Here is an 11,357-nt window from a genome sequence, read left to right on the forward strand (position 1 = left end):
TAAATCAGAGTCGTCCAGCATCCCAGGATGCTTTGTGGCCCTGGGCTGGTCTGTGCTCTTTGCTCCAGAGAGCAGGGCTGTCCCTGTCCCTCTGCACTCTAATCGAGACAGGGATGTGGTGAGATGTGTCCTGGCATGGCCCCGTTAAGGCAAAGTAGACAGGGAGGGGGTTAATCCTTTTAACCCTTCTTCTACCCCCCCCCCAATCCCACTGCAGCCTGGGTTTGCCTGTCTGTGGGGAGTAGTGGAGGCCACGGCTGGAGCTGGCAGACCACAGCTGTGGTCCCTGAGGTCAAAAGGGACAGAGTGAAGACATAACCCGCTCCCTTCCTCCCTGCTCCCTTCCCCTTAATGGGCCATGGAAGGATGGCATCTGGCCATGCCCCTACTCCTGCCTGTGGAGGGGGAGGGGCAGTATCATCTGTCAGGGTGCCCTAGGGAGCACAAGCATGGAGGGGGTTTATTCCCCCCCCTCCTTTCCCTGTCTCACCGGCAGGGACCACCCTGTTAAGGCTAAGGGGGCAGGGAGGGACTTAATTTCACCCCCGGTCCCAACTGGGGGACCACAGCTGAGGAAGAGCAGCCCACCTCATCCCCTGCCCACCGTGGAGTGGGAAGGGGAGCTCTGTGCAGTGCTGCCCAGCCCCAGAGGAGGACTCTTCCCCCTCCTCCTCCCCACCGGCTGAAGTGCCAGTGAGCCCAGAGCCCAGCAGACACATGCCGCGGGGTCTCACTGCAGACATATGAGTCCCCCAATACCTCTAAGCCGGCCTGGGTAGCCTGCTGCCTGGCCAGCCACCACCCATGCATGCGGCCACGCTGCTGTCACTGACAGGGCTTTGCTTCCCTGTCACTGAGCTGCTAGGGCCTGGGCCGGCCCCACATGCAACTGCCTCAGCCAGGACTGAGCGGGGCTGGCCTGGGGTGCAGTGGCAGAGCCCTTTCCAGCAGCTTTGACTCAGTGACAGCCGCTCCCCGCATGCAGCCTGGACTGAGCCAGGCTGCGCCACACAGCCCCCATCCCCACCCCACTAGGGGAAAGAGGAGGGGGGAGAGTCCCCTTCTGGGGCTAGGCAAGAGAGCTGTGTGCCCAAATTGCTCCCGGCTGTCAGGGAGCTACTGCTCTCCCCCTCCTCCTCCTCCCGCCGGGCTTCTGGCCTGAGCCATTGCAGGTATGTGCAATTTCTGGATTGAAAAGTGAATGTCTATCCACTTGCAAATTGATTCAGTCTCTGTAGGTTAGACTAACCTTCAAAGATTGAATCAATTCAGGCTTGGGCTTTTTGAATGCCTGTCCCTAGCCGTGTTGTGTTACAGATTGAACCAGTTTCCAATCACTTATGCCGGTTTATGTGTAATTTCTGTCCCTAGCCACAATGTGATCTGAAAGGGGAGTGTGACTATGCCACTGAACATAAAATAAATTATAATCCCTGTCCTAAAAAGTTTACATTGTAAAGCCATGGTCATAGGACACATCCCTTACTGAATGCATCTATATTGTCATGGAGTTAGCATATGTTCTTTTAGATGAACAGACTCATAACAAAACTGATCATCAAGTTTCATTACCAAACAACAAACAAACAGAATTACTCAGACTTCGGCTGACCTTTCTGCCCTCTCATTTTTAGTGCAGGGGTTTTCTAACCTGCACACACAGGATGGCTGCCCTTTGCAGCCCTGCATTACCCCTCCCCGTCTGTATAATCCAGTGCCTTAATATACACCCCTTCATCTTTCTACTGAGGTAACCAGTATTGCCAAGTCTGCTCATAATAAGAGGAATTGGGCTTGTTCTTTTTAAAAGTCGCTTTAATTTTTTGAGAGTCACCAGTTGATAAGCACTCCCACTCCCCTCTCCCCAAATGAGTTGGGTTTGTTTTTACAGGCAGTGCCAGGGTTTTTTTTGGTGAGACTTGGCAACACTGGAGCTAACACTTTTGTCTAACCTTATTCATTGGAGCTTTCTCAGTGCATGCAGGGAAATGTCCAGATGACATCCTTTGTTCATCTTCATCACTGTAATCTTTTCTTTTAGTGTCAGGACCAGCCCCAGAAGCTCTGTAGCATGTTGCGGTTTGCAGTCAGGCAGTGAGTTTTCAGTGGTACTGAGTGCCTTTCACAGTTTTGTGCAGGGGAGGGAATGGCAGCGGGGCCTTCATAACAGCCATTGTGCATAAGAAATAACAGGCTTTGAAGACTCAGACAAAGCTTTTCTGGTGAGACCTGTTTGATCCAGATTGTCCTTTCCTAGGTGCAACTGAAATACTGCATTAATCATGAGGCATTAGTACGGGTGGAATATCTTTTCACTTAATCATTCATGACCAGTGCGTTTCTTGTAAACTTGATTCATTTTCTTGCCTGGCAAACTTTTCTCATTCTCTTCCTCTCTTTCTCTCTCAGCTTTAAGCCACAAGCTGCTACTTATCCTGAAAACAGTTCTTCTATTTAGGCCAAAGGAAACTGTATGAAGCCACTTTTTCCTTCTCCCAGGCATGTTGCCAGGACAGCTGAGTCCAGAGTCTTGCTACTCGGTGTCAGAAACAAAGTCCGTACAGGAATAAACATTGTCAAGACCGTGACTTGATTCAAAACTCAGCACGGGAGATCTGTAGAATGACAGTTTTTACCTGTGTTGTAACTGTTCTTGCGATTCAGGAAAAAGCTGTCACTCTTTTACTATAAAGAAAAGCAACTTGGCCAATTACTTTCCATGCAATTTACCTTATTACTTGCCTTCCCTGGAGGGGCACTGGTGGGGTGGGGGGAGGATTCCTATGAGAATCTCATCTTTTAGGGGGGAGGGTCCTCTCTGAGTCAGTCCATTGGTTTCTTTCATCAATCTCAAGCTGGAAGTGCAAAGAAGTTAGAATTCTGTATAAAGGTCAGTGAAAGCTTAAACTTTGCAACTTGAAACCACTGGAATAAAACCATGGTACTTCATGTTTCTGTTTGCAAAGGTTCATATCTGTGGTATCAAACAAAAAGGGTTCTTCTGAATCTAGTAAGTGATGGCACTGTGTGTGTACACACGTGCACACGCACACACACATACACACACACACTCACTCATACAGCATTTATAAAAGTTGCAAGCTTTTAAGGGACAATTTTGATTCTAAATCCTTGCTTACCAGTGGCTGATTAAAAAGGATAGTGATGCAAAAACCCTCAAATGGGAATTAAATCCTCCAGAGAAGAAGTGCTCTATTTATTGGAACCTAACATCTCACACTGAGTAAGGGGATTATGTGATTGCTTTTGTGTTCTGAATGATTGTGGCTAGACAGCTACTGACATAATAGACTTGCCTACTGAAATAGAAACATTACTGTTATATGGGTTTGCAGCTGGCTGCAAGAAACACATTGATCTGAACAGCAATGTCCCTTGTAACTTGCTGAAATGCATACTCTGAATGTGGCAGGCAGGCATTTTTTAGAAGACATACATAGCCTTTTATCACTGTTTATGAAACAGCTTAAGCTCCTGAAATACCATACTTAATGTGTTGTAAAATTAGCTGAGGAACCTGAGCTGGTAAACCTGTGAGAACTGAAAGCATAGCTAGTCAATCTCAGAAGGAGAGTGAGCAAACCCAAGGGGGTGAGGATTGACTTCTGCAGCACAAGTTGCTAAATAAAATAATAGCAGCAAGTGTAAAGTTTGAGACTTAAGTTTACAAAAGTGCTTAAGACTAAGGAAGCTAAATGCCCAGCTCTCATACACAGTCAATGGGAGCTGGGTGTTTGTTATATCCCAAGCAGATGGATTAGATATTGGAAGGAGGCCTTAATATGGCACGCACATCTGCAGCAGGTCAGTACTCATCTCCCCTGAAGCTTCTTCTTCCTCTTGGCTTCTTTGGTTTTTTCGCTGCTTACCTTCCTGCACTCGTTGCCAGCTATTCCATGTAAATGTGCAAGTAAAGCATCCAGCTAGGGTATACAGTGATGCAGCAGGGAACAGAAGGTAGAAACAAGTAAATCACAGTAGTGTTCTTAAAGGTGAATGGATTTGTAGTGATCCTAGGCTGCCATGATAGAAGAGCCATCTCTTCTGATGAGCGCAGAATGAAGTTTCTCTGGCAGGACTGCGCTGAGTGCTGCAGAGTAAGTTCTGCTTCCAAAGCTTATTGCAGACTTTCAAATCTTGTTCTGATAATGCCCATTCAGAACTAAGCCTTGTCCTCCAGGGCTAAGTACAAACAGTCAAAAAGGCCGAGGCAGAATTGATTCAATCTAGGCAGCTTTCTTTAAGCTGTATAGGTTAAACCGATAACCAACTGAACTGATGTTCAGTTTTCAGTTGGGAAAAGCAGGGCGAGGCATGTACTAACCCAGGCCAGAAGGGAGAGGGTGCTAGAGTATGTCTTCCAGCCTGTTGGCCATTGCCAGCCCAGCCACATACCCCCAACCCCTGCTGTCCCTGCACAAGGGGTTAAGGAGTCCCCTGTCCAGGTGCTGGCCCACCTTGGGGAAGTCTCCTCCTCAGGGCTAGGGACAGAAGTTACACATAAACTGGTTTAAGTGATCAGAAACTGGTTTAAACCTGTAACAGAACATAAGTTCAGTGCACATAAACCAATTTCAAAATGGCCAAAACCAGTTTGAGATAAACCTTGTTAAATGTAGCATCAGACTTAACTGATGAAGGTCAAACTGGTTTATGGAACTTGTGCCCCAGACCCCTTCCTGGTTTAAGTTAAATCAGAGTCCATCAGCATCCCAGCATGCTCTGCAGCCCTGGGCTGGCCTGGGCTGGCCTGGGCTGTCTGTTCCATCCAACTAGGGTTGGCTCACCTTGCTTCTTCCTAGCTGGTGCACTATCACTGCTCCGGCTGGCTGAGAAAGGGGTGGAGGGTGGGAAACCCTGCTCTGGAGTGCTGCTGGATCCACCTGGCAAGGAGGCAGCAGCCTTTGCCAGGCATCTCCCCCGCCTTTCACTGCACCAGCAGCAGGAGTGGGGGCAGGGGAAGACCCTGGTAGCCTGTGAGGAAGCAGGAATTTAATCCCCCCATAAGAGGGGGGGGCAGCGCAGGCACCCATAGGCTCCACTTGTGCACCCAGGGCTGCGCACCCAGGACCACAGCAGCCAGATACCATTATCCCGAGGGGAAGTGGGAGGAGTGGGGGGCACTGACATGGGCTCCAGTGGCAAGAGCAGGGGCAGGGCCCGACCTCTGGCAGCGCGGCCTGGGCTGGAGCAGCCCCTCGGGGCAGGTGTCAACGCCCACAGCCTCCTGCCTCCATCTCTGCACAGGAGCCACGATTTGCAGGTGGGCTGCAGCTGCAGCGCGGCTTTCCACTCCCAGCAGCGGTGGTGGTAGAACAAAGTTATCATGGCAGGTGGAGGTGAAGCACTTGTCACCCACCACTCGCGACAGTGCTAGGTGCTCAGTGCAGGCTGTTGCAGGCCAGAGGCATGAGCAGCATTGGGGGGAGGCAATGGAGTGCTGCAGCCCGGCATGGCCCAGCCCCACAGCCCAGGAATGAAGCCTGGATTGGCCTGGCCCTGCAGCCCAGGGTCATAGGCAGCAGCTGGCCTGTGGCAGACCACCCTGAGTGCCCAGCAACACTGCAAGCAGGTGCTAGGTGAGAGGTTCTGCAATAATTGGCTCCACCACTGGGAAAGGGAGGGGCAGGCTGCCATGGGCCACTCACTGCCTATGCCCCTGGGCTGCAGGGGCAGGCTGGACCAGGCTGCAGCAGTCCACTGCCTCCCCTAGCCACTGCCCACGCTCTGCACTCACAGCAGCCCACCCCAAGTGCCCAGCGTTGCTGTGACCAGGTGGCGGGTGACAGGTGATTCACCTCCACCTGTCATGATAAGTTTGCTCTGCCACCAGGAGAGGGAGGGGGACATGCCCCTTCCCTCCAACGGAGGGCTCACTCTAGCGCCCCCCAACTTCTGGCCTGAGCCACTGCAGGTATATGCCTGCATTTCTGGACTAAAAGTGAAAGTCTGTTCACTTGCAAATTAGGTCAATGTACGCACATTAGACTAACCTGCAAAGATTTAATTGATTTGGGCTCCAGCTTTTTGAATGTCTGTCCCAGGCCCAGGAGGTTTTCCCCAGCCTGGTTTCCCCAGCCCCAACCCCAGCCCCAGCCCCAGCAGCCCTGGAGAGCTGAAGGGAATTCCCCCCTCCCCGTTCCCAGCTGCTGAGTGATTCAGTGACTGCCACAGGAGGGAGGGAGAAGAAGTCCTCCTGGCTGGGTGCCTGCCCATGCAGCCTACTGTGGGAGTACTGGGGAACCCTGCCTTGGGAGGCGTCCTCCAGCCTGGGGCAGCCCCAGGGAGCTAAGAGGAATTCTTCACCTCCCGAACCCAAGCTGCTGGCTTTAGCTGCTGCCAGCTTCAGGGATAGCCCCGGGCAGCATCAGGGAGCAAAGGGAAATTCTTCCACTCCTTTGCAACTAGTTTTGCCTCAGACTCAGAGCAGCTGAGGCAAAACCAGCTGTGGAGGCACAAGAGAATTTCCCTCTGCTCCCTGAGGCTGCCTAAGATTCGCAGGGCTGAGGGAAGCAGCACTATGGGTTCGGGAGGAAAAGATTTCCCCTCAGCTCCCTTGGGCTGCCCTGGCTGGGGGACCCTACAGTGGGGGGGTGGGGAAGTCCCCCAAGGCAGGGGATCCCTGGTGCCCCCATGTTGGGCTGCAAGGGCAGGCACCCAGCCTGGAGGACTGCTTCTCCCTCCCTCCTGTGGCAGCCACTGAAGCAATCAGCAGCTGAGAAGGGGGAGGGAGGAGGGCTGCCGAGGGTCTGTAGGCTCGGGCTAGGGGGGTTTGTTCCTCTGCGCCCCCATCCCTGTGGGCTGACAGATGCAGGCAGGAAGCAGGCTAAGGAGCAGAGGGGCGAGGCAGTCCCTGCTCCACTGAAGCAGACAGCATAGCCCAGGGCTACAAAGCATCCTGGGATGCTGGGGGACTGTGAGTTAACTTGAACTAGGAACGGGTCTGGGACAGAAGTTCCATAAACTGGTTTGATGTAAATCAGTTAAGTCTGATACTACATCCAACCAAGTTGATCTTAAACCAATTCAGGCCATTTTGAAAGCAGTTTATGTGCACCAAACTTCTGCTGTGTTACAGGTTTAAATCAGTTTCCGATCACTTAAACGCGTTTATGTGTAATGTCTGTCTCTAGCCCAGAAGCCCAACACACAGTTCCTGCTGACTCCAGCATGAACTCTCACCATAGCACTGACAGGTAGCATTCAGCCCTAATGATGCCATTTTCCCCTAAGGATGACAACGCATATGCTGAGAAAGGGAAGTGGTTGCCTCACAGTACAGATGAGGAAAATGAGGCACTGTGAAGTGATGTGACTGCTCTTGTATCATGCAGGAAGTCTGGCATACACAGCAAAGCCCAGTTCCTCTTGCTTTCAGCCTTGTACATTTGCCATGGGACTCATCTTGCTCTCTTAGTCAGTCACTAATTTCCATCTTATTCCTCTTGAGTACTTCAGCATGATAGCTGATTCCTACAGATATTGGAAGTGGGATTTTCCAAAGCTCTCTGCACTGGTTACATCTTCTCTTAGACTTTCAGATAGGAACATAAGAGTGGCCATACTAGGTCAGACCACAGGTCCATCTAGCCCAGTATCTTATTTCTCACAATAGTGGAGAGGGGATGGCAAGGGAAAGGGTATTTATCCAGACCAAGTTGTTCCCCTACCCATCTTCACTTCCAGCTTCCACCATCCGGAGGCTGAGGAAGTCCTTGTTTGGAGGTTGCATTCCCTAACTATCATGTTTAATATCTATTAATAAGTCTATCCTACATGAATTCTTCAATCCCCTTTTGAACATGGTTAGATTATCAGCTTCCACAACATCTTAGGGCAATGAGTTCTACACGTTAACTACACAATGTGTAAAATTAACCATTCATTTCAGAAGGAATAGAGAACATGATGCTGAGAACTTTTGAAAAAGACATGCTAGGTATCTGTCCCTGAAATAAAGTAAAACAAATGCTGTACCATATCTATGCAGATTGGAGATAGACTTTTAAGGCCACATTTTATCATATTCTTATTGAGTAGCATTTGTTTTCTAGAGTAATTCATCAAAATAAAAAGGGCTGCTGGCAGGAATACAGTGCTGCTGGCTGTGATTGGGGATGAGGCAATCATATCCTTGAATTGGGGTGAACCATCCACCAAATCCAGCCTCCTACTCTTTGTGGCAAAACAACCATAAAGCCACATCAGTGCTTGAATGTGGCAATGAAGAGTTAAGGTATTCAAACAGTTGTAGCCACATCAGAGTTACTTGCGCTTCCTGTTTTCATTCATCTCTCAGCTTCCATGAACACACCCACTCCCACCCCTTCCTTTAACCTGGCTAGCTTGTTTGTGTAAGACATTAATGCTCTGAAATGTTTGTTTTTTTACTTTCGGGTTTTTTTTAAACTTTTCATTTGTAATTATTTAATTTCTGAGAATGACCATAGATGTTTCAGTTTAAGTTGTGCTGTCAAACAGGCTGGCAGGACAACTTAACATTAGCCTGCTCACTTCTGTGGACTTATAGCCATGTGTCTTATGTGATGGAGTTCTCTTAAATAAAATAAATCCTAATTTAGCCTACAGCACAAAGAGCTAATTTGAGAAGAAGGGGAATAATTGAGGCTGTCCCCCAACACAAAGGCATTTCTTCAAGAAGTTACCATATTTTGTTAGTGCACAGACTGAATGAGAACTTAGCCATTCCCCACGTTCTCATCTTGCATCTCTGAGTGAAGAGGAGCCTTGGAATAAGAAGAGTGCCATCTTTGTGGCATCTTCCCCTGTTTCTTCCTTGATGCCCCATGTTATGCCAGAGTCCCTCTAAGGGATGAAGTGGACACCAAGGAAGGAAACATCTTTCTCTTCTACAGCATTTCTGAGGATGCTGATGAGAAGCTGAATCTGCCTATGTGCTTTTGCTTCACATGTACCAACATGGAAATGAGGCAACAAAGCCAGTGCTTGAGAGCACCAGCAAAAGATGCCCTCAGGAAGGCTTAACTATCTCATGTCTGGGTTTGGTAAATGTGGGTGGACAAGCATATTTCTTGGCCGTGCTCTGAAGCATCGATAAAGATGTTATAAGTCTCTGTTGGAGTCTCCTAACCACCTAACTCCTGCTGCATAGACATGGCTAAACACCTAACTTACCACAGACTTTAGCTCTCCTAAGCAGGTTTCTGGGTCAGTTGTGGTTAGAGGCACCTCGGGGGTGATGTATGGGCCATCCAGCCTTGGGCTGGCTGGAACAACGGAGAAAGCAGATCGGCAGTGCTGTGCATTGGAGCTCAGTAACCAGCCCGCGTGTGCAAGTTAAACTTTCATTTGTCCTATTGAATTTCCAGTGACAGTTGGGCTGGGAAGCATTCATCCTTCTCCTTCTCCAGTCTAGGAGACTGGGAGAGTCTGTGAGACTTGGCTGGGACGATAGGGGCTCTATGATGCTTAATGTACAATATCAGTAAATGCTACTTTTCCTTCATGGCGGAGCCATGTCAGATTTAATTGAATTTGCAAATTCTGTTAAATACCTTGTCACAAAGACAAGGGCACAAAAAGGAAGGAAGGACTTCTCCTTCGCCATCTGAAGCACCTACGTTTTGGCATTCCTTTTTGTCACTGCAAAGCGAGGCTTGTAACGTTTTGCTCTCCACTTTGGTTGAAAAGTGGAGTAAAGATCATACGCACTGCCATCCTACACTCAGATTTCAAGGAAACAGCACTTGGCTCAAGTTTTTTCTCTGCGTTTCTTAATACAAGTAACATTTCATAGCATTCTGTAGCCATTCTTGACTTACCCTGCCTCCCCAGTCTACCCTTCTGGTGGGCATTTAGGTCAGGGATAAGCAATCCACAGCATATGTGCCAGAGCTTGGCATGCAAAGGCATTTTGCTTGGTACGTGTGCCTTGGGGCGGATGGCAGGAGAGCTGCGAGGGGTGCGGTCTTTGTTGTAGCAGTGCAGCCCCAGCTCCTTCCCCACTGTTCACCTTGAGGCACACGTGCACCCACTGCCAGCAACAAGCCAGGCTGGGGCTCTGCAAACCCTGGTGTAGCTGCTTGCAGCTTCCCTGCTGCCTGCTGCGAGCAGCCCAGGCTCTGTGGTGGCAGCAGGGGCCTGCTGAGAGCCTGGGCTGGCTGTGGCAGACAGCCAGGAGGCTGCAAGCAGCTGTACAGAGGTCTGCGGAGCCCTGGCCTGGCTCATTGCTGACAGTGGGTGCACAAGCACCTCAGGGTGGACAGTGAGGAAGGGGCCAGGGTTGTGCTGCTACAACAAGGATCAGGCCCCTTGCAGCTTCGCCATCACCCACCCTGGCATGCCAACATCTTACAAGTTGAGGTTGCAGGTATTTTTTTCACTCTGCCCAAAAACATTGCAAACCCCTGATTTAGGCAAATTGTTTACATAGAGGGACTTTTACATTGCATTGATTTCTAAGCATGTGCCGTGTTTCCTTTTTCTTTTTATTGTACCAAACAACCTTCTGTGTGAAAAACTGTTTGCACAATCTTGCACCTCTCAGTGCATCTACTAAAGAAAAGGCTGTTTGCTTGCCTTCAGACAATGGGGAGAAAGAAACACTTAGAATATTTGGAATTAATGGAAGCCACAACCAAAATCATGATGTTCAGTACTTTTCCAGTGTCTATCATATGACAGCTTGCCTGGAAATTCAAAAGATCACTGGTTGAAACTTCCACTAAGAATAAAAATTAGAGAGCCATAATAATGGTTCTAATATAATCATGTTCTTTATTAGCAGCTCTTTGTGATTAGCCATAGCTGCCTCTTACATGGGATAATGCAAGTGCCAAGTTTGAAAAATGTGACAGGACTAACCAGAATTCCCATGATCAGGCTTTTAAAAAATCTTTATGCAGGAAAAAGTGTACATTTCCTCTTTCTCCCATCTTCTATGTGATTGCTGTTTTCTAAAATAAATCAGATTACTTATGCTGGTTAATGGGGTTCAGTCTCCTTGCTGAAAGAGCTGAGCAAAGAATTCCAGGAATAATTTCCTTTACAAATTTAGCCTCTTTTCTGCTCTCCATAGGGAGATCATGGCTTCCTCAAATGTATTCACTATACAAATGTAATTGATAGTAGTTTTTTTTCCTTCTTATTAAGACTTGTTTTTATTCCATTGATTGATCATGAAGAATACACTGCAGGCATTTGACATGGTGCTTGGCATCTGACATGTGATGGTTTAAGGTGTTTGGTTGTATCAGACAGAGAGTAACATTTCTGTTCCTTAATTTGACAGGCACTGCTGGTAGGGTGTGAAGGGACTAGGAGGTGGATTGATTGTTGGTGTAAACTGGCATCCC

General features: G+C 48.8%; 1 protein-coding gene across 1 annotated transcript in view; it reads left to right on the forward strand.

Moving 5' to 3' along the window:
* The window catches only part of MAML2 (mastermind like transcriptional coactivator 2), a 268,490-nt gene that overhangs the window by 204,082 nt on the left and 53,051 nt on the right, over positions 1 to 11,357 (forward strand). The window lies entirely within an intron of this gene.

The sequence above is a fragment of the Crocodylus siamensis genome, chromosome 1 (genome assembly GCF_052110815.1).
Source record: "Crocodylus siamensis isolate JL-2025a chromosome 1, ASM5211081v1, whole genome shotgun sequence".
NCBI lineage: Eukaryota > Metazoa > Chordata > Crocodylia > Crocodylidae > Crocodylus > Crocodylus siamensis.